General features: G+C 36.8%; 1 protein-coding gene across 7 annotated transcripts in view; it reads left to right on the forward strand.

Annotated features, from left to right (window-relative positions):
* Window positions 1–20,713, forward strand: part of LOC149131829 (uncharacterized) — an 89,553-nt gene that overhangs the window by 19,704 nt on the left and 49,136 nt on the right. For 2 of the 7 annotated variants that reach the window (XR_016245218.1, XR_016245220.1), the window contains one exon: window positions 14,499–14,773. The exons of 3 other annotated variants lie outside the window; for them this stretch is intronic. The gene's annotated coding sequence lies outside the window, so the exon portion shown is untranslated. Of the gene's footprint in view, window positions 1–14,498; window positions 14,774–17,397; window positions 17,784–20,713 lie in introns of those variants that run through there. 2 more of the 7 variants (XR_016245219.1, XR_016245221.1) reach the window with 2 other exon arrangements.

Here is a 20,713-nt window from a genome sequence, read left to right on the forward strand (position 1 = left end):
GATGCATGTGCCTGTGACGGATAGTGATGGTGGGTACACTAGACTTCATATATTTGCACTCCAGTGTCACTTTGATGGCATGCGCTGCTTTGTCACTCAATAATAATAATAATAATAATAATAATAATAATAATAATAATAGAGAGAGAAATGAACAAAATGGGATCCAAAACCAGAAAATGTTGACAGTACACGGAGCCTTCCATCCTAAGAGTGACACCTATAGGCTGTACTTGTCCAGAAGAAAGGATGGGAGAGGTTTGATCAGTCGCCAGTACTGTACCGAAGCAGAAATAAACAGCCTAGGGTGGTATATAAAATATGCTGTGGAGTCACTGTTGAAACACACAAAGAAGGCCGGCGTCATCAAAACTGAAAATTGTTTAATGAAAGAAAAATTTAAACAAGAAATGAACAAAAAAAAAAAAAGAAAAGTAAAGGTACGGAAGGGGAAAAAAGTACGGTCAGTTTGCAAGTGATGTGAGTGCCAAGACAGATACAGTGCACCGGTGGCTATGGATGAGGAGAAATGACCTGAAGATAGAGACAGAAGCACTCATATGCACATCTCAGGAACAAGCGTTAAGGACCAATTATATGAAGTGAAAAATTAACAACACTACCGATAGCGGTAAATACAGAATGTGTGGTGAGAGGTGTGAAATGGTATGGCACATCATTAGCAAATGCCCGAAATTGGCATAACGCGAATACAAACGGCACCATGACAATGTGGCAAGAATAATCCATGGGAGTTCTGTGGAAATCACGGCCTACAAAGAACAAAGTTGTGGTATGAACAAATCCCAAGAGTCACCGAAAATGAGAACTGCAAAATCCTGTGGGGTATAATGATCCAGTACGATCGCCTGACCAGACATACAAAATCAGACATTGTTGTGGTGAATAAAAAAGAAATAACATGTATGATTATCGACATAGCATGCCCTGGTGACAACAGGATCAATGTGAAAGAAGAAAAAACTATGATGATTTTAAAGTGGGAAATATGAAGGTCGTGGTCAATGAAGAGAGTAGACGCTATACCTATAGTAATTGGTGCACTTGGAATTATCAGCACTCAACTATCAACATGGCTGAAAAAGATCGATGCAAGTGTGAAGGTAGAACACCTACAAAAATCAGCATTGCTTGGAACTGCAAGAATTCTTTGCACGGTTTTTAAAGCATGACCAGTAAACAAGTGTCACCTTAGTCTGCTGGCTGTGGACATCTGAGACTTTCCATCATACCCAGCAAAATAAGCTGTGAGTTTTCATATAGTAGTAATAATGATGATTTCTTTAATTTGTCACCAGGGTGAAGGATGAAGGGGACAATACAAAGACATAAAGTGTGGGGATTTACATATAATGGAATAAAATAAAAAGTATACACGGTATACATTAGAAGGAAAGTATACATAGTATACACTAGAAAAAAAAATGTGATCGTTATGGGATCCCACTCATTCAGGAGGACCTCCATGGATGATCAAGGACCCCCACCATCCAAGATCACTCTGAGTACCAAGGACGAGAGCCCACTCCAACTTCTTTCCTCTGACTCACAAGTGTACACTGAGAGTGGTGCCATCCACTCTTGCCATTTTCGAAAATTTCACCCACCTTTTCATAATGTCACTCGAGTACAGTACCTCCCTCCCAACATTCCTTTTCAAGTGAAACTTGAAAAAGTCGATGAGGGCTTTACCAAAGAGGAAATTTTCTGTCCTCATTCCTTTCAGCCTTGTCCACAAGATAACTTCTTTCGCCACAGCCACCAGACAAAAGAAAAGGAGAGCGACGGGGCAATCATCATTATGGACTCGGACGACAGACGGATCTGTCCTAATCGCGACAGCAGCTGTTCGACATAACTCCACAAGTCAGTAATGTTCGAATACTGAACGAGTGCATGCAGAGCGGTTTCGTCGCTCTGCAAGCACTTCGGACCAGCCTGTCTGACAGCGCCTCCGTGCCTGTAGAGTTTATCTCGAACCGGTAGCACAGCCAGGTTGGAAATTATCCACAACAGTCCCTGACTGGAAAGTCCTCCGGAATAGACTTGTCAGTTCGTCTTAGTCGACGTTTAGGGTCTCTCCGGGGACCCAGTCGCTCTTCCTGCTACTAACCGTCTGTAAATATCTAAAGTGGAACATGCACCGATCCTATTGCCCGACTTGTAGAGGACAGTGAGCGCCTGACGACATTCTAAGGGCCAGACAACCAGTCTTGGCCTATCATTTACCCAGGACTGCAGCTACGTCAAGGAGATGTCAGAAACATCTACATAATATCCCAGGAGAACCATGTCTCAGAGAAATCTAAAAGATTGTGCTGAAAAGTACTGCCCACATCCTTAGAAAAACCTTATCCATATAAGTGTCTGTACTGTATTACATAAAGATATTTCCTTACTGCCCTACCACTTCCCCTCCCCAAGCTTTCAGTCATACTGTAACATCTCTTATCTTTCACTGGCCCTAAGACGCTGGGTGTGTCTCGGCAAGTGGTTGTAACAAATTTGCAGATTAAAAGTAAATAATAATAATAATAATAATAATAATAATAATAATAATAATAATAATAATAATAATGATAATAATAATAATAATAATCCATTTAGATCAGGACAAGGAAATTGGATGAAATATTATTATCGAGGAATACTCGGAAAAGAAGTGTCGCGTGATCGAAACGTCAATTCCAAGAGACGACAATGTATTTCAAACAGAAATTGAGAAATTTTTCGCATATAAAAGTGTGGAAGTAGAAATGGGAACTGAAAACAAATAATCTCTATAGTAATGGGTACATTAGGAATTATTGAAAAGATTCGGTCGAATAAATAACAAAAACTCCCGTACTTAGGCATATATACGCAATATAGAGAAATACCGTTACTAGACACTGCACACACATAGTACATAGAATAACCTGGGACTTATATTCATTGAAAATAAACACTAGTTGCTACTGTACATATATTGCGCAAAGCATTGCTAATACAACTGAAAACAACAACACCAAGACAAACCATTGTATATATCCAATGCACACAGCGCTGTGTTCAGTTGTGCAATGAAACATACAATATAAACAAAACTTCTGAATAACAACGACAACAATAAAAATAATAATGATGATGATGATGATGATCGTCATCATCATCATAATAATAGTAATAATAATATCAATAATAATTATAATAACAACAATATCAATAATAAGAGGAGTGTTAGAAAGATTCTAAAACCAATGCTCAACAGTCTGAATATGAATACTGCTATAAACGCCAGAGCAATATCAGTGATCAGATATATAGCGCAGGCGTCATTAAATGTACAAAGAAAGGATTGGAGAGCGAGGAAACCGATGACAATCTACAAAGTACTTCGACCTCAATCTGATGTAGAAAGGCTACTTGTAAAACAGAGCAAAGCGGAAAGAGACCGTCAAAGTATACAAATAATCTCCAAAAACATACTGGGATAAGCAGTGAAGAACCTTTAAAGCAGCAGCAGCAGAGTCCTTACTCAGTGCAAAAAAAGAGAAAAGCCAAACAGGTGTAGAGAAAAAAAACCCTTCATGAACAGTTTTACAATGTCACAGAAAACGATCGCGACTGCAAAACATGAGATTGGCTGAAGAGAGACGGCCTAAAATAAGACACCGAAGGGTTGATCAGCACAAGATCAAGTTCTTAGGATAAGACACATGAGAAAAGTGATACACGTCGATGAAAAGTGATAAACGCCGATGAAAAGTGTAGACTCAGAAATACATGGGACGAGACAGTCGAACATATAATAGATGAGTGCTCGAAATCTGCAAATTGTGACAAGAAGTGAACTATACTTCGCTGCAGCTATCCTTCACTAGAAACTTTGCCAAAATTTCAACATCGGTTCTCCCGAAAGACGGCACGAACACAAAGCGGAAAAGATACGAGAGAATGACAAAGTGAAGATACTGCGAGCTTTAGCGATACAGACCAACAACACAGTCAAAATTTCTAGACCCGACATGGTCATCTTATAAATGGGAAAGAGAACCTGTCTGTTGATAGATGTGCCATATTCCTTCCGTACCACAGTGAGTGAAACGGAGACAGATAAGACTGATAAGTAGTAAGACTGGCAGATTGGAATTACAGGAAGGTTTGTGTAATACCTATCATTGTAAGATCACTCGGTAGAATGACCATCATATTGAGAGTATTGATGAAGAAGAACGTGTTTGAAGTCAATACAACACTACTTCAAAAACCGTGTTTATTAGGGGCAGTGAGAACATAAGAAGATTCCCAGATACCTGAGATCACAAGAAGTGACACGATAACAAGAAAATGCATCAGCCAAATCCCACCTGTAAAGCCGTGATAAGGAGGAGGATGATGATGATGATGATGAGGAGGAGGAAAAGGAGGAGGTCGACGACAACAAGGAAAAGGAGGAGGACGAGGAAAGAATGCTATCGTTGAGTTAGAGCTATCCTAAAACTCGAACTTAAAGCGAGAAACAGGATTGATGCCATCAATATCTTGGCTATACCTGTAGTGATTAACAACTTTAATATCATAAAATAGTCCATCAATATAAGTAAAATTAATACAAAAATACACAAATTTCTGACTACATGCATTACCTGTTAGTAGATGTAAACAGATTAAAACATCTCACGAAAAGATGGAGGACGTGGGCTGATGTAGCCGCATAGCCTCTGAAGACAACGGATTTAGGGTTATACAACTACCTACAGAAAACTACTGACTGCATATTTGAACTTGTCAGCAAGTATAAAAAGTGCTAAGAAATCACACTGATATCCAGAAAAGCAAAGAAATATATAAAGGAATTAAAGATCAGCGAGATCGAGGACCAGCTACAAGACATAGACGAACAATCTGTGGAAATACAACAAGTACAAGCAAAATGAAATGGAATCTCAGAGCTGCATAATAGATGGTAAAGTAAGGTATTACATGCTAAATGTTCTACGTCCAATGCAAAAGATGACAGATTCGTCGTCGTCGAAGTATCTGTGGTTATGATATCATTCAAGTTGAATGAGAATTAACATAACCGAAATCATTTGACAGACCAGTGTGTTCGAGTTAGGGTTTATAATTCCAGAATTAATTTATAGAAATTATAATGTATTGCGCCCTACAGTTTATAGAAAGTATAATGTATGCTCTTATATAGAAGCCTTTTTACCTTAATCCATGCAGACCCAATAACAGCATCCATTCCAAATGCTAAACTTTGTTATTCTATTTAAAATATCGCTGAAATAGTGAAAACTGATCAATAATGGAATCCGAATTCTTCACTTGAAAGCATCATATAATAACTTGCTCAAGCTACTCTCTTGACTAGCCCTATAGCGAGACTTACCGCTTCGAGAAATTTGGGAAAGATAAAAGCTGTCTCCTTTAGAGCGAATTCTAAACATTAGCATGTGGAGTGAAACACTTGTGAAGAAAAACATTGCTGCATATTCGTGAAATAACCGAACAATCAAGAGTTTTACTGGGAGCATTATGCATTATAGTCTATTTAGAGTCAGAGTTATTTCGTTTCGGAATGCAATTAATGCATATTTTTGCATTTGGTTGCTTATCAAAGGCCGGTGCCTGCAGCTAATGTGATGAAGATTTGCTTGATATGAATCTAACAGCAGGAATTTAATCTATGTGAGAACAGAAAAGAAATTATCTCAGTGAGGAATCAATATATGTATGCCGTGTAAAACTGGTCGCTGTTCTATGCGAGTTACTGTATCAAGGAGATGAGATTTTGGTGAATGAGAAGCAGGATAACTTTAGAGGATGGTCGAATCTAACTTCATTATATTGACACGAGCATTCAGATTTAGAATGGTGAAGACTTTGGCTCCATTCTTCAGAACACGAGCGATATGACAATGAAGTGGAGAGCTGCTACAGTGATGCATAAATGTTGTGGAAAACTGCTACAGTGATAGATATATGTGTTGTAAAATAGCTGCAGTAGGGATCAGTGCAGTGGAATGACTGCTACAGAAAGGCATGAAAAATACAGTAATAAAGGTAATGATAATGATAATGCTAATAATAATAATCATAAGAACACCAGGATGCTTTGATGATGAACATGGCAGGCTGCTAGTGAATAGCTACGATATATATCCTCTAAAAACGAATATATACGAAGAATTAAACCGTAAAATTTGTGGGTATTTACCGAATATAATCAATGTATTATGAATATTCATACCAGCCGGCATGTATGAATGTTCGTACTGACTGAAGTATCAAACCGATTTAGTTCTTCCTTCACCATTAAGAAAATGATAAACAATACAAATAAAAACCGTATGATTAAGCCCAATTCTAAAAAATGGAATGCATACCTTGAGCATAAGGCATAACAAATATGGAAAAGAAAAGTGTAAAATTTGACCTAATCAAAAGCAAACCGAAACCCGGCAAAAATAATAATCCAAATAAAATACCCAATTTTACTCCACCAGGTCCATGAATGAAAAAGGAAAATGCTGAAATGAACATGGGATAAATGCTTTTCTCTACCTCAAAAGTGAAACTATGTCAATTTTGTCATATCAAATATGAAAAAATAAATAATGTTAGATCTTATTTGCTAACGTAAGAAGTTAAATTTTAAGTCAAACAGGAAATCGAAGTAGAAATCATAGAAACCGTTACGAAAACATAAATAGGAAGCAAGAAAAAAAGTTGAACAAAGCATAAAACAACACAAGCAGAAATATGATTAAAATTTTCTGAATAGGAACTTCTAACGATAAAAATTATAAAAATGTCAATAATCTAAACATGAACATGACAATAATCTAAAGTGAAGATAATTTTAAAAAAACTAAACCGATAGTGAGGTATCCCTCTGGACCCATGAAATACCTTCGAGGAATAAAACTCAACAATAAACTCCAACAACAGACGTATTTAATTTTGGCGATCGCTTGCTTAATGTAAAATGGACACGAGCATCAATATCACTAGATTACACGAAATAGTATATAGAACTATATTTACAATGGAAAGGGGGTACTCCCTCATATATTTATGTTCCCTATGTATGAATATCAAAACCTAAACAAACAAACAAACAAACGAAAAGCAAAGTTACAGTTAGAAAATAAGAGAAATAGTATATCCGTCTTCAATGAAATGAATAAGGAAACGACACAGCCGGGAAAAGGGTACAAATATTATGGAAATATAAAAACAAAATATAGGATATGAAAGGGTACAAACTTCGCAACTTAGTAAGTTGCGAAGAATTCTTTTGTATGAAAGCAACAACGATTATTTGTACTAAACAAACAATTCGACTCCGGCCCCAAACTACTTTACCTAAGTTACGTAAAATAAAAGTAAATGAAGACTGGAATAATTGCGGTACCAGCTGCAAAAGAAGCGGAAGTATTCTGGGAGACGGGTAAACATGGTAGAAATCACGACAGATGATAATGTTAAAAACAATGAAAACATCACCTAATCAGATATTACATCGTAATATGTCGTACTCTTGTGATGTACACAAGTGAAAAAAGAACTGTTGTCAGTAACGACGACCATCACACGTGTTTACCCTACTCTGTATTTGGAGAATTCTGTATTACTGCACTTGCTGCGATATTCTTTAATTTTTAAAATTGTAGGTTAGAATTTGGGGCTGGTTTTGTAGGTCGAATGACGTGGTTGGTTTGTAGTAATAACAGTCACCATCGTCGTTGCTGTCGTCGTTGTCGTCGTCGTAGTAGTAGGGGTAGTAGTAGTTGTAGTAGTAGTTGTAGTAGCAGCAGCAGCAGCAGCAGCAGTAGAAGAAGAAGAAGAAGAAGAAGAAGAAGAAGAAGAAGAAGAAGAAGAAGAAGAAGAAGAAGAAGAAGAAAAAGAAGAAGAAGAAGAAGAAGAAGAAGAAGAAGAAGAAGAAGAAGAAGAAGAAGAAAGTGACGGTGAGAAATTTTACTTAACACCTGCCCTTCCGTTCTCAAGCAGGCCATTACTAAAAGGCATTCCATTTGTGGCCAACCGAAAATACCTATGATCACTTTATTCAATGTTTATTTCCTACTTTTAGGACAATAGTGGGGGAATTAAAAGAGAAAGATTTGGTTGTTGTTTCTAGTAAATCCAAGGACTACATAGAAGCTGCTTTATTGACTCGCGCATCTCCACTAACATTCTGTTGTCAACATTCTATCGATTTTCTAACACATGTTTACAAAAAGCTGGGAAGCACGGCTCTTTTATAATACACTTTATAATCACTCTATATAAAATTAAACAAAAAAATTACAAATGATTCAAAATGGCTGCCAGGTGAAATAACCTTTCGCTTCATGAAAAGTGGCCTTTGAATTTACATAACAACTGTTTTGGAAATAAGGCAACTGGAGAAATAAAATAAGCATGGACAACGCAATAAAGGCGATCGTGTATACACATCTACCTACCTACCTACCTACCTACCTACCTACCTATCTATCTATCTATCTATCTATCTATCTATCTATCTGTCTGTCTGTCTGTCTGTCTGTCTGTCTGTTTGTCAGTATGTCTGTCTGTCTGTTTGTCATATATATATATGAAAGAAGGCTTGAAAATGCAATTTTAAAGATGTTTATTCACTTGACCGGCTTCACTTTTTTAGAAAAAAGATTGTCAAAAGTAAAATGTAAAGCTCTGTATAAGCTTTGTTGTGTTAAGTACTAATTGTCACAAAAGTATTAAAATACATATATACATTCTTTGATAATAATAAGAAAATGTTAAAAACAGTTTACAAGAAAGTATTCAACAAAAAGTATTGGGAGTTCAATAAAAATCATGTTTGTTTGGTAGTGTATATATGTATATATATATATATATATATATATATATATATATATATATATATATATATATATATATATATATATATATATATATATATGTATATATACACAGAAGGAGATATATTTCAGAATTTACAAAAAATTGGAGAGGAACCGACCTGTCTTTTTGGTATTTTTTTGGAAAAAATGTGGGCCAGCCACATATACTTCACGATGTCGTGCTGCTACCTTTTACATCTCGCTCAGAGATTTATTATTGCTATATATATATATATATCGTAACATATAATTGCCAGCCAAGTGTGGCGTCCTATACGTAACAGTGCTACTGGCGTTTCTAGCCCCAGCAAAACATCGCTTCCAGCTGGCTAACGACACACATTCTGTGTCTGATTAGTATTTGCAACTGCTTACCTCTCGCTCAGAGATTTCATATAGCTTAATTCTCCTTTTTCGAGATCAGCGACGCTTCGTCGCTGGGAAAAGCATATAGTATTTTGCGAGTGGAGTGAGTTTATATCACTAGTTGGTGATTAACACACACTGAGGATGGGTAACCAACCAAAATTTCGAGTCCGTTTGTATCACGTAAGGCTAGGGATGGGAGCGATGACCTCCCCTTGCAAATACTAATCGGGACACAGAATGTGTGTCGTTAGTCAACTGGAAACGATGTCTTGCTGGGGCTATAAACGCCAGTAGCACTGCCCCGTATAGGACGCCAAACTTGGTTGGCAATTATATGTTATGATTCCGTATTGCTACTGTTTACATCTCACTCAGAGATTTAATATAGCTATGTGTGCTTTTTTTTTAAATGAAATGAAAGTATGAAGGAAACTTTCGATTAAAAGGTATCGTTCACAAATGCTTTTAAATGACAAAAGATAAGGATAAGCGGTTCCTTGAAACTTTCGTTTCATATTTCAAAAGATATTCATTCGTGGCTGTCTGATAAAAAGCTTGCTTCCCAGCCACGTGGTTCCGGGGTTAGTCCCAGTGTAATTCTTTCTTTTTTCTTTTTTTTCTTTTTTACTTACTGGAAGAAATGAAGAAATTTGACAAGAACGTCACAATCTGTTTTGTCGACTTTCGCAAAGCATTTGATTCCATCAGCAGAGATCTTGTTTAAAATCCTTGCACTCTATGGTATTCCTCCCAGGATTGTTGATGCTATCAGAGCGCTGTACTCAAACACCATTGCCAAAGTTATATCTCCTGATGGAGAGATTGATTTCTTTGAAGTTGAAGCAAGTGTTCTGTAGGGTGACACACTCGCTCCTTTCTTGCTCATCATTGATCTCGACTACCTAGATGGTATGGAGGAAAGGGGACTCCTTTTGAAACTCCGCCAGAGCAGCCGGCATTGTGTGCAATATTTAACTGATCTTGACTTTGCCGACGATCTTGCCTTGATATTCCGTTGTATTAAAGATACAGAATCTTTGTTACAAGTACTGGAGAAAGCAGCAAACCAGGTCGGCCTTTACTGCAACGAGAGTAAGACAGAGTTTATCACGACCTCCTCCAAGTTAACTGAACTTAAATCACTCAATAACATATCAATCAAAATTGTTGACGACTTCAAATATCTTGGATTACACATAGTAGACTCCCAAAAAGACTTTCGCATCCGCAAAGCTCTTGCTTGGGATGCATGAAACAGACTTGATAAGATCTGGCACTAAAACCTTCCACCCATGTTAAAAATTAAGATATTTGGAACACTGATTGAGCTGGTCCTTCTCTATGGATCAGAGACCTGGACCTTATCGGTTTATCTTTAAAAAACAACTAGATGGAATATATACCAACCTGCTCAGAAAGAAACAGAACATCAATTGGAGATCACACCCAACACTTAGTAACATCTACGAAAATCTGATACCAATATCCCTCATGCAAATGCAGAAACGGCTACAATTTGCTGACCACTGTCATCAAGCAGAAAAGAGGTTATCTCATCCTTGCTCCGATGGTATCCCTCTAGAAATGTTTTCTCTAGGAAACTGACACGGGACTTAGGGCTGGATATTAGAGATCTGAATACAGCAATGCAGGACCATGTAGTGTGGAAGGGGATTTTCAATGGAGTTCCGACCAACCTATGGTTGGTCGAAGGATGATGATGATTCCCAGTGTGCTGCACTTTGAGCAAGTGTCTTCTACTATAGCCTCGAGCCGACCAAAGCCTTGTGAGTGGATTTCGTAGACGGAAACTGAAAGAAGCCTGTCGTATATATTATATACATATGTATATATTTGAGTGTGTGTGCGTGTGCGTGCGCGCGTGTGTGTATGTTTCTGTTCCCAGCCACCGCTTGAGAACCGGTGATGGTATGTTTGCGTTCCCGTAACTTAGCTATTCAGCAATAGACCGACCGAATAAGTATTAGGCTTTAAAAAACATGTCCTGGTGATAGGTTCGATTAAAACCCTTCAAGGCGGTGGCCCATCATTGTCGCACTCAAATGATTGAAACAAGTAATGATGAAAGATAAAGGATGAAACAGAGCAGATATTCAGAACAAAACAGTTACAATGACTGTGTGTGTGAGTGTGTGTGTGAGTGTATGTATGTATGTATGTATGTATGTATGTATGTATGTAAGTGTGTATGAATATACATGCGAGTGTGTGTGTGTGTGTGTGTGTGTGTGTGTGCGTTTCTATGCTTGTGTTACTGTAAGTGTTCGGGATGGGTGTGTACGCTTTGGTGATTTACATATTGTCGCTAAAGTTCTACAGATAAAATAATATTTATTCACACGATATGTTGATGCTATCCTCTATTTGTTCCCTCTATCGTGTTTTTTCATTTACCATTGACTCACTCACTCTGTCTCTCCTTCTTCTTTACGATTACTATAACACTGTCTTTCTATCTCTTTCCATCCTTTTCACTATTTATTAGCTCCACAACCACACCCACTTCTTCACTTTTGAATGCACCTGTAAAGAATCTATATTCCAATTCGCACATTCACCTCACTCTCCTTTTTCTACTCTCCTTTTCCACTCCCTCTCATTCTTTTCTTTTTTCTTCTAGTCCTCATTCTCTTTCTCTCTCTTTCTTTCTCTCTCTTTCTTTCTCTCTCTCTCTCTCTCTCTCTCTCTCTCTCTTCCTTGTCTTTCTGTTTCTAATCTTTAACCTTGCATCTTCTTGGAACCTCTTTAGAATCTGTTTCATTGTTAAATGTATGATAAATGTTATGGGCGGAAAGTGTGAAACTATTTATGATAAAAAACAAGACAACAACACTATTTAGTTACATGGAGAGCATAGAAATGATTGTGAGATTTAAGGACAAACGATCTGAAGGAGGAATAGAAGAACGAAAGGATACAGGAATAGAAGAACGAAAGGATACAGGAATAGAAGAACGAAAAGATACAGGAATAGAAGAATAAAAAAACGAACGAATTAACCAACGATACGAATCAAACGGAACAAGTAATAAGAAGGGTATTGATTTCTTAACTGTACACAATATTCCAATGTTGTTTAGAAAGAATAAACCAAAATCTGAATGGTTTTTATCTATTCCCAGTGACAGGCAGGCAGGCAGTAAATGAGGTCAATTCCAGTTCTTACTTAGAACTCCAAACCCAACATATTTTACGTCTTGTACATACATACATACATACATACATACATACATACATACATACATACATACATACATAATATCCTTAAATATGCTTACATGTTTCAATATCACTTTAAGCCACCAACAACCTACCTCTGTTATTTTCGGGTCTCTATAATATTCCACCTTGGTCAGATATACTTTAATGTCACATAATCGCTCTAATATCAAATACTCTTTCAAATGCCACATACTATACCGAATGTCTTCTCTGTTAAATACTCTCTTTATGTCAGATATATTCTTTCTATTGTCGAATTTTTTTTAGCGTCTGATACTCACCTTAATATCAGATATTATCAGATTCTTTCTCTCCACCCTTGTAAATCTCTTTCTCTCTCTTATATCAGGTATACTCTCTAATCTCAAATACTCTCTCGATCAGATACTCTCTCTTATGTCAGAAATAGCAAGCAAATTCGCTTAACTTACAGACTACTGTCTTAAGAAAAGAAGAGCACATGAGAATATGTTGTCCTAGATATACCACGAGATAGTCACAGTAGCTTCTCTGTTGAGCTTAATTTTACGCAAAGGAAACTGACCTGAGGGTGAACAACGACGACAACAACCGTTGATATCTTGGTTAAGGACTTCCTTTGTGGCAATCCAACGGCATGTCACAAATAATATTATTTCCTTGACACTTCACCGCCCTCTAGTAGAGATTAGTCATACAGTATCACTAATGTGCTACTCACAGTTAAACCAAAGGTCAAACAGTTTTCTAATATCTACAGTAGTATGTCACCTAAACTAAAATGGGGAATCGAGGGAGAGGAAGGTATTCTGTTGGAATACAACTTTTCTCAACAATAATCAGATCGATTACATAGAACCTAAAACCTTTTCAATATATATTAAAGCAATCGCTCTGGCTATTTATTGATTATTGAGTGTGAGCAGTTCAATAGAAGTAGATCAATTAGAAGAGTTACTGATTTCATTAGAAACAGTGAAATATCTTCTCCCAACTGATATTGTATAAATGTGTTTTATGATTGTTAAAATATTGAAAAATGGGGTGTGTGGTCGGGCGGAGTGTGGCGGGAGGAAATAATTACAAACCACTACAAGAGGTAAGCAACGAACCAACGGTAAAGGCTTACTTAGATGCGCTAGAAATAGCAGAAAAATCACAACCTGCTGTCTTAGGATAATGTAACCCCGGATATAGAGAAAACATTATAATTAAGGATGAAATATGATGGAGCATCGAGGCTGACTTAGTTTTAAGCTACAAAAGAAGAACGAAAGTGCAGAAGTTAAAGTTTCACACACACACACACACACGCGCGCGCGCGCGCGCGTTATAATATAGACATTTAAGATTCGAGTACATTCTCAAACACAAAATGGGGAAAATAGGAATCACCAACAGGAAGTAAAGCACTTACCTGTCGAATACCGTTCGACGGCGATAACCATTACACTAAAACGACCATCACTTCCTATCATCACATGCAGCACAAGTAAACATGCCACTGAACTAACCACCGTTGTTTATCTTCATCGGTATCAAACGAATTACGTAGGTATTTTTGAAAACCTCTTAACACCAGCACAGAGGTCATCTCATTGTTGTGAACATAGACTAGTCTCACACCAGACGATTTCATGGTGAGCGAAACAATCTCAAGATAAAGGTCAGGTGGGGGGAGCATGCACCGTTGCAGCGCGTTACTCACCATTTATCGGTATAATTCTGGGTCCTCCCGGGTGATCCATTGAGCAGAGTCCCAGTCATTCTCCATGTCAGCGAGGAGATAATAAAATGATTGACTGATCGTCATCGTCGTCATCGGGTTTTATCTAGTATCCGAGAATTTAATTTTATTCTTTGCTGAATGCTTCCATTATGGTGATGTCGTTGATGACTCTGTAGGCCAATTCTTGCACATAAAAGTCGATGCCACTGCCCAGCTGGGAAACCATACTTGACAGCCGCGCAACTAATAAGATTGATGCATATTCATAATTACAGCAGATTGAAAATAGACAGGATTGCCAAATGTGTACGTTGCAAAGGATCAACGAAAGTCGGGAGTGACACAGCTCGAGAAAAGTGATGGAGGATGTTGCTTTTATACTAGTAAAATATAAAATTATAAAAACAGTCAATATTAACAGAAAAATGTCTTGTTGATAGAGACTTCGAAGTCTCGTTGAGAGTGATGTCATCTGACTGCTGATGCAAGTAACAGTTAAACTTTAAAATCACGGACAATAAAATTATAAATCTATATACTACTAAAACTCTCCGAGTGTTTGCTTGTCTGTCTGTCATTTAATACAGCCAAAACAGCACATAATAGGAAAATACCCTGAAAGTAAAGAATCCCTGAAATGTGAATACAAACAGAATGAAACAAGTTTCGTGTAAATCGGACTACAGGTTCCCGAGAAACGCAGGTTTTTTGGGGTGGGGGGTTGTTTTCACAAATTTAAGCAGTAAAACCTGGAGTTATATCCCTTTACTGTGATCACCAGATAGTTTTTTTTTTGTTGGCATGCCTACAGATGTGTACCCCACCGATTTTATTGCCTCATAACTTCAAGAAAAATGGTTACTTTTAAACAAATTTTTTAACAAATACCACATAAATGTTGTGGATTTACAGTATGTAGGTATTTATGGGAAAGAAGTTTTCCGAGAGGATGAGAACAGGAGTTTCGGACAATTCACATGATACAACTTTTTTTCACTCATAACTTTCAGGAAAATGGATTTCTTAACACACGCGTGGTCCGTTGGTGGAATATAAGCAAAAAAAACAACAACAACAAAAAATTGTAATTTTAATTTTTAACCCACATCAATCAAGCGAATCCGTGTGTGCGTGTAAGAAAAACATTTTCTAAAAGTATTCTATTAAAATGAATTATCGTTTACATAACTCATTCTTCACACCATTGTAGTTTAATGCCAGCAATGACCTTCTCAGGTTCTCCAATATTTTAATTTATATACAGAAACAATTGGGAGCAGGGAGTGAGGTTGCAAAGAATACATAATTTTTCAAATTTTTTTAGCATATAAATGTATTTATGGGGAGGAAAATGTTGAAAGACATCAATACATTTGAGAGTGAGAGAAAAACGAAGATGTGCTAGAAACAACTTCCCAGTCTCCCTTAAATCACTCACTTTTTCCTCTGAAAATATTAACAATTTTTTTTACCGAAAAAGCTCCTTCCGTGGTTTTGAAGTGCAAAAAACAAAAGCATTGGCCAATTTCCGGAGTGTAATGAGGGAGGTGGTTGTACAAAAAAAAAAAAAAATTTAACTTTTTTTTTCATAAAAAGATGTTCCCTACCCACATCATGTCAAAACAGAGTAGTTCCAACTTATTTGGTCTTCTTGATCCGAAACTCCGTTTTTCAAAACTCCTCTTCCGATACCCTCGGAAAAAGTTTTTCTCACAAATTTCTTTATAATTGTAATTTATGCAGTTTGAAAGGTATTTGTATAAAATTTCATTTAAAGATATCCATTTTTCTGAAAGTTATGAGGGAAAAGGTCGGATCATGTGCATTTTCGAAACACCTCTTCCTAACCGCTCGAAAAGATTCTTTCTCATAAATCCCTATATACTCCAAATCTGCATCATCTAAGCGGTAATTGCTGAAAATTTCGCTAAAAAGTACTTATTTTTCTGGAAGTTATGAGGCAACAAAGTTGGAGCAGGGTTAACATCTATAGTTACGCCAGTTCGGTTTGTATATTTGCTTGTGTGCGTGCTTGTATGTAATTCAATATAGCCAAACCGGTGTATAATGGGAAAATATTCTGAAAGTAAAGTACCCCTGAGATGTGAATACAAACAGAATAAAAGAAGTTTCGCGTAAATCGAACCACGGATTCCCGAGACAGGCGGTTTTGGTGGGTACCTTCATAAATAGCCAAAGGAGTGCATAATGGGAAAATACCTGAAATGGGAAAATTGTTTCCATTAATTTTATGTTTCCATTATACAACAATTCCTTTTGCATTTTTGTAGAAGTGTGCATACATACCATAAATAAATGCTGTTACTGGAGTTCAAGTTTATCCCGGAAGTTCTATTTCTATCAGATGTTGTAAATAATCAATAAAACCTTAAACATAAACTTGTAAACCAGACCTATGATGACACGAACGAATTGAAATATTTAACTGAATTATCATAAAATTAACATTCATTTCAATGCAATGTTGAAATCAGCTTCAATGTTTTATAACCTGAATCGTCAGTAGTCTAATCATTATAGAAAAATTAGTACATACTAACACACAATATCGATTTTAAATTTTGGTACAAGGTTAGTAATTTCGGAGGAAGGGTTAAGCCGATTATATATCGACCCTAGAGGGCAAATGGTATTTATTTTATCGACTCCGAAAAAAAAAGTGAAAGGTAAAATCGACTTCAGCAGAAATTGAACACAGAACGCAAGGGCAGACGAACTTCAGATTGTTTTAATGATTCGGCCGGGTCTCCATCTTTCACACCTGAGTAATATTATAATCTATTTTTATCGATACTAAACGATATCACACCCACTTCAATACACAGCAATCAGTCTATTAAAAACCTACTTCATCTACTTCACATCGTATCATTTCTTCCATTTTCTATTTTAAATTCGTTTCGTTCGCCTCATATTTCAGTTTTCCTCGTTTTACTCTTTCTTCAACATATATTCAATTCTTATCACCTTAGTTCATTTTTTGTTTCCTTTATCACTCATTCAAATGAATTGGATATTTATAATTACTCCACACTTTCACTTTCCTAACTCACATTCAACAATAGAGTCCTCAAATAGTCCTCTTTTGCATCCTCAAAGTGGAAACGTTGCCGCTATTTGCAGTAATAAAACAGAAACCTATTATATTTTCAGTACATCGAATGCTATTTTTACGATACGTTCTGATGTCAATATATGAAGAGAGAAAGATCGACGGAAAGGCTACAGTTGGCAACCTTCTAATCATATATAATTATTTGAGAAATAAAGATTTATTTTTTACTTCCCTTTTTTGACTCATTGAATATGCAGTTTGGTTTGAAAAAACCTGTTAAATATTGCTGCATGACTTCGAAGAGAAATAACTAGATAAATACAATTCTCTATGATGAAATTGACTTTAAATTATTCCTTTCACATTTTTGCTATATAATTGATTAAAAAAAAAAAAAAAACGAAGGCAAAGCTTTTAAATAATTTATCTGAGTTGAAATTATTCATCCAGTGGCAAAGCGATATGTTGGAGTACGGGGGTGTATGCGTTTGAGTTAGTGTGCGCTTCTGTTTGCATTGTTAAATGAGTATCTATACATTGCAGTACGTGCATATAAAACATTTGTTCAAATGAGTGTGAGTGTTATGACCAGTGTTACTATGTTTATTGTGTGTATATGAATGAAACTGCAGAAATACCTGTATAATTCCATGTGCTATGATTCCTGTTGTATAACCATGTATCTCAATGCATGTATTCTATCTTGTATACTTATACATTTATATAAAACAGGGGTAGGGAAACCCCCGCCCGCGGGCACAATTGCGCCCGCGAGTCCATTTTATTGCGCCCGCAGGCTGGTATACTTACATGTATAAAATATAGTAAATTTTTCAATTATGAAATTTATACAATATTCGTATGCCTATTTGCGACATAAGTCGCGTTTCTACTACGACTTAAAACGGTTAGGCTCGAACAGAAAATCGTCTGGTAATTACCATTTGAATGGAAATTTTGTTTTCACTATAAAACACATATTGCTAGGTTTGTACCACCACCTTGAGACCCAACAACACTCAAGCTGAAACATATAGAATACCTCATAAGTAATATAAACGTCCTAAATTCAGTGGCGCCGTTAATGAAGATGTTACGCAGATCTGCAGTTAGGAATAATATATTACGATATAATATTATATTTATATTATGTATATATATTATATATGTATGTATGTATATATGTATGGATGTGTACATATTCGCATGTATGTGAGAGGTGTGCATGTACCTATGAATGAGTGCAAGCATGTGTACGTATATATATATATGTGTGTGTATATATTTGTAAGTTCATCCGCATATATCCTATATCCATATCGGCTTTAATCGTATAAATATGCGCGTTTGTGTGCATGTATGCGCATACATGCGAGGTAATTGCTTGTTTGTGCGTGCGTGCGTGTGTGTGTGTGTGTGTGTATGTGTGTGTGTGTGTGCGTGTGTGTGCTCGCTCGCGCATTATAACAAAAGTATTTCGGTTCATAAGTGGGGCAAACCGTAATCTCAATGAGGGAAAATGCATATATGATCTGCTTTTATGCCTTCCAGCCACATCTTATATTACTAACATACGCATAATTTCCGATCCCATACCATCTAAAATCTGTTGTAGGATTCTTTTAAAACTAAGTGTAGAGACAAACATATGCACGTGCACGCGTGCATTATTGCACACTTCCACACTTGCACGCATACACACATAAATATAGCACATACATACGCTTAGGTTTCTAGTTATATATAATAGATTATATGCAAGTAAAACAGTAAACTACACGCACATGCACACCCACTTATATACGTATGTATGGGCGAGTATGGGTGTGTGTAGATGCGTATATACCTACTGGCGTTTGATGAATCTACTGAGAAGTAATCAGTGGTCGATTCTATACATCAGTTCATTTGATGTCATGCTTTTTCTCTCCTCATGTCTATCGTGTTACAATAAGAGTTTATTGAGGTTTCGTCATGTTATTACAGGTCAACTGACCCTCTGGCTAAATACATTCAGACCTGGTTGATACTTTATTATCGTGCTGGTAGCCTAGAGAGATTTAATCATTATAAAAAAATCGATGTTAATGGTAGAGTTACAATTGATCGGAAAGACACATTAAACTGCTGAACTACAGTCATAACCTAGTTTAACATTATCTATATAATTTGCTGAGGTCAGCCGGTTTCATCTTCAAATGTTTCAACTTCATGCACGATAAATTAATTACCAGTGATATATCAAGGCATATTTATTTGGTTAAGATATTTTCGTATGTTTTTACTTGTCGTGCTTTAAACTAACTGGCACTCCGTCGGTTACGAGGATGAGGGTTCCAGTTGATCCGATCAACGGAACAGCTTACTAGTGAAATTAACGTACAAGTAGCTGAGTACTCCGGAGACACGCGTACCCTTAACGTAGTACTCAAGAAAATTCAGTGTGACACCGAATGTGACAAACCTGGCTCTTTGAAATACAGGTACAACTCCTTTTTGCCAGCTGGACCAACGTGAAATAAAGTGTCTTGATCAAGGAGACGACGTGCCACTGGAAATCAAATTCATGACTTTATGATCGAGTGTCGAATACCCTAACTACTAAGCCACGAACCTTCACTCCTTGCTTAACACACTTCATATCGCCCCGTCCTTAATCAGTTGCAGTATCACCTTAGTTTTACTGTGATTAGATGTTGTTAAACCTTCATTCACCCTTTCGCCACGTCTTCTCACGATCCTTCTCAAGGTGCAACATTTGTTGATTTCAAGAGAGAAAAATCGACCCCACTATCTGACTAGAACTTTATCTATCGACCGCCAAAAGACGAGTGACAAAGTTGACTTTGGCGGGATTTGAGCTCACAACGCAAAGATCTGAAACGAATGCTGAAGTTCTAATGAAACTCGATGTATTTCGACAGACGCGTGTTTAAATAACTGGATACTTTCGGTGAGAGCATGATTATCTTTTATACCCCTCCCCCACACATGCTAGTACGCGCAAACACATACGCACGCGCGCGCGCTCACGCACACGCGCGCGCGCATACACGCGTTTTCACAGTGATGAACTCATGCTTGTTTGAAGAGTATGTCTTCCTGGTAGGTAAAGGAATAAAGTGCTTATTACAATAGATACAATAGATGAGTTCGGATGCAGCACCACGGTTTCAAATCCATTGATTATTACAGCTAAGGGAGAGAAAAAAACTCGTAATGAATATTCTTAAAAACACTAAAATGGGAAAGAGAAACTCTGAAGATGCTGTTGATTTCCTGTTTATGTAACGAATTTTCTTTTAATAAATTGAAGAATTTGATCAAAAGAACACTTGATGAAAATGTAGATCTACATAAGTTTTCATAGTTGATGGCCTTTTCTTTACTATTTTTAAAATGCCATTTTCTATT

Source organism: Octopus bimaculoides, chromosome 19, assembly GCF_046866305.1.
Source record: "Octopus bimaculoides isolate indiv1 chromosome 19, ASM4686630v1, whole genome shotgun sequence".
NCBI classification, from domain to species: domain Eukaryota; kingdom Metazoa; phylum Mollusca; class Cephalopoda; order Octopoda; family Octopodidae; genus Octopus; species Octopus bimaculoides.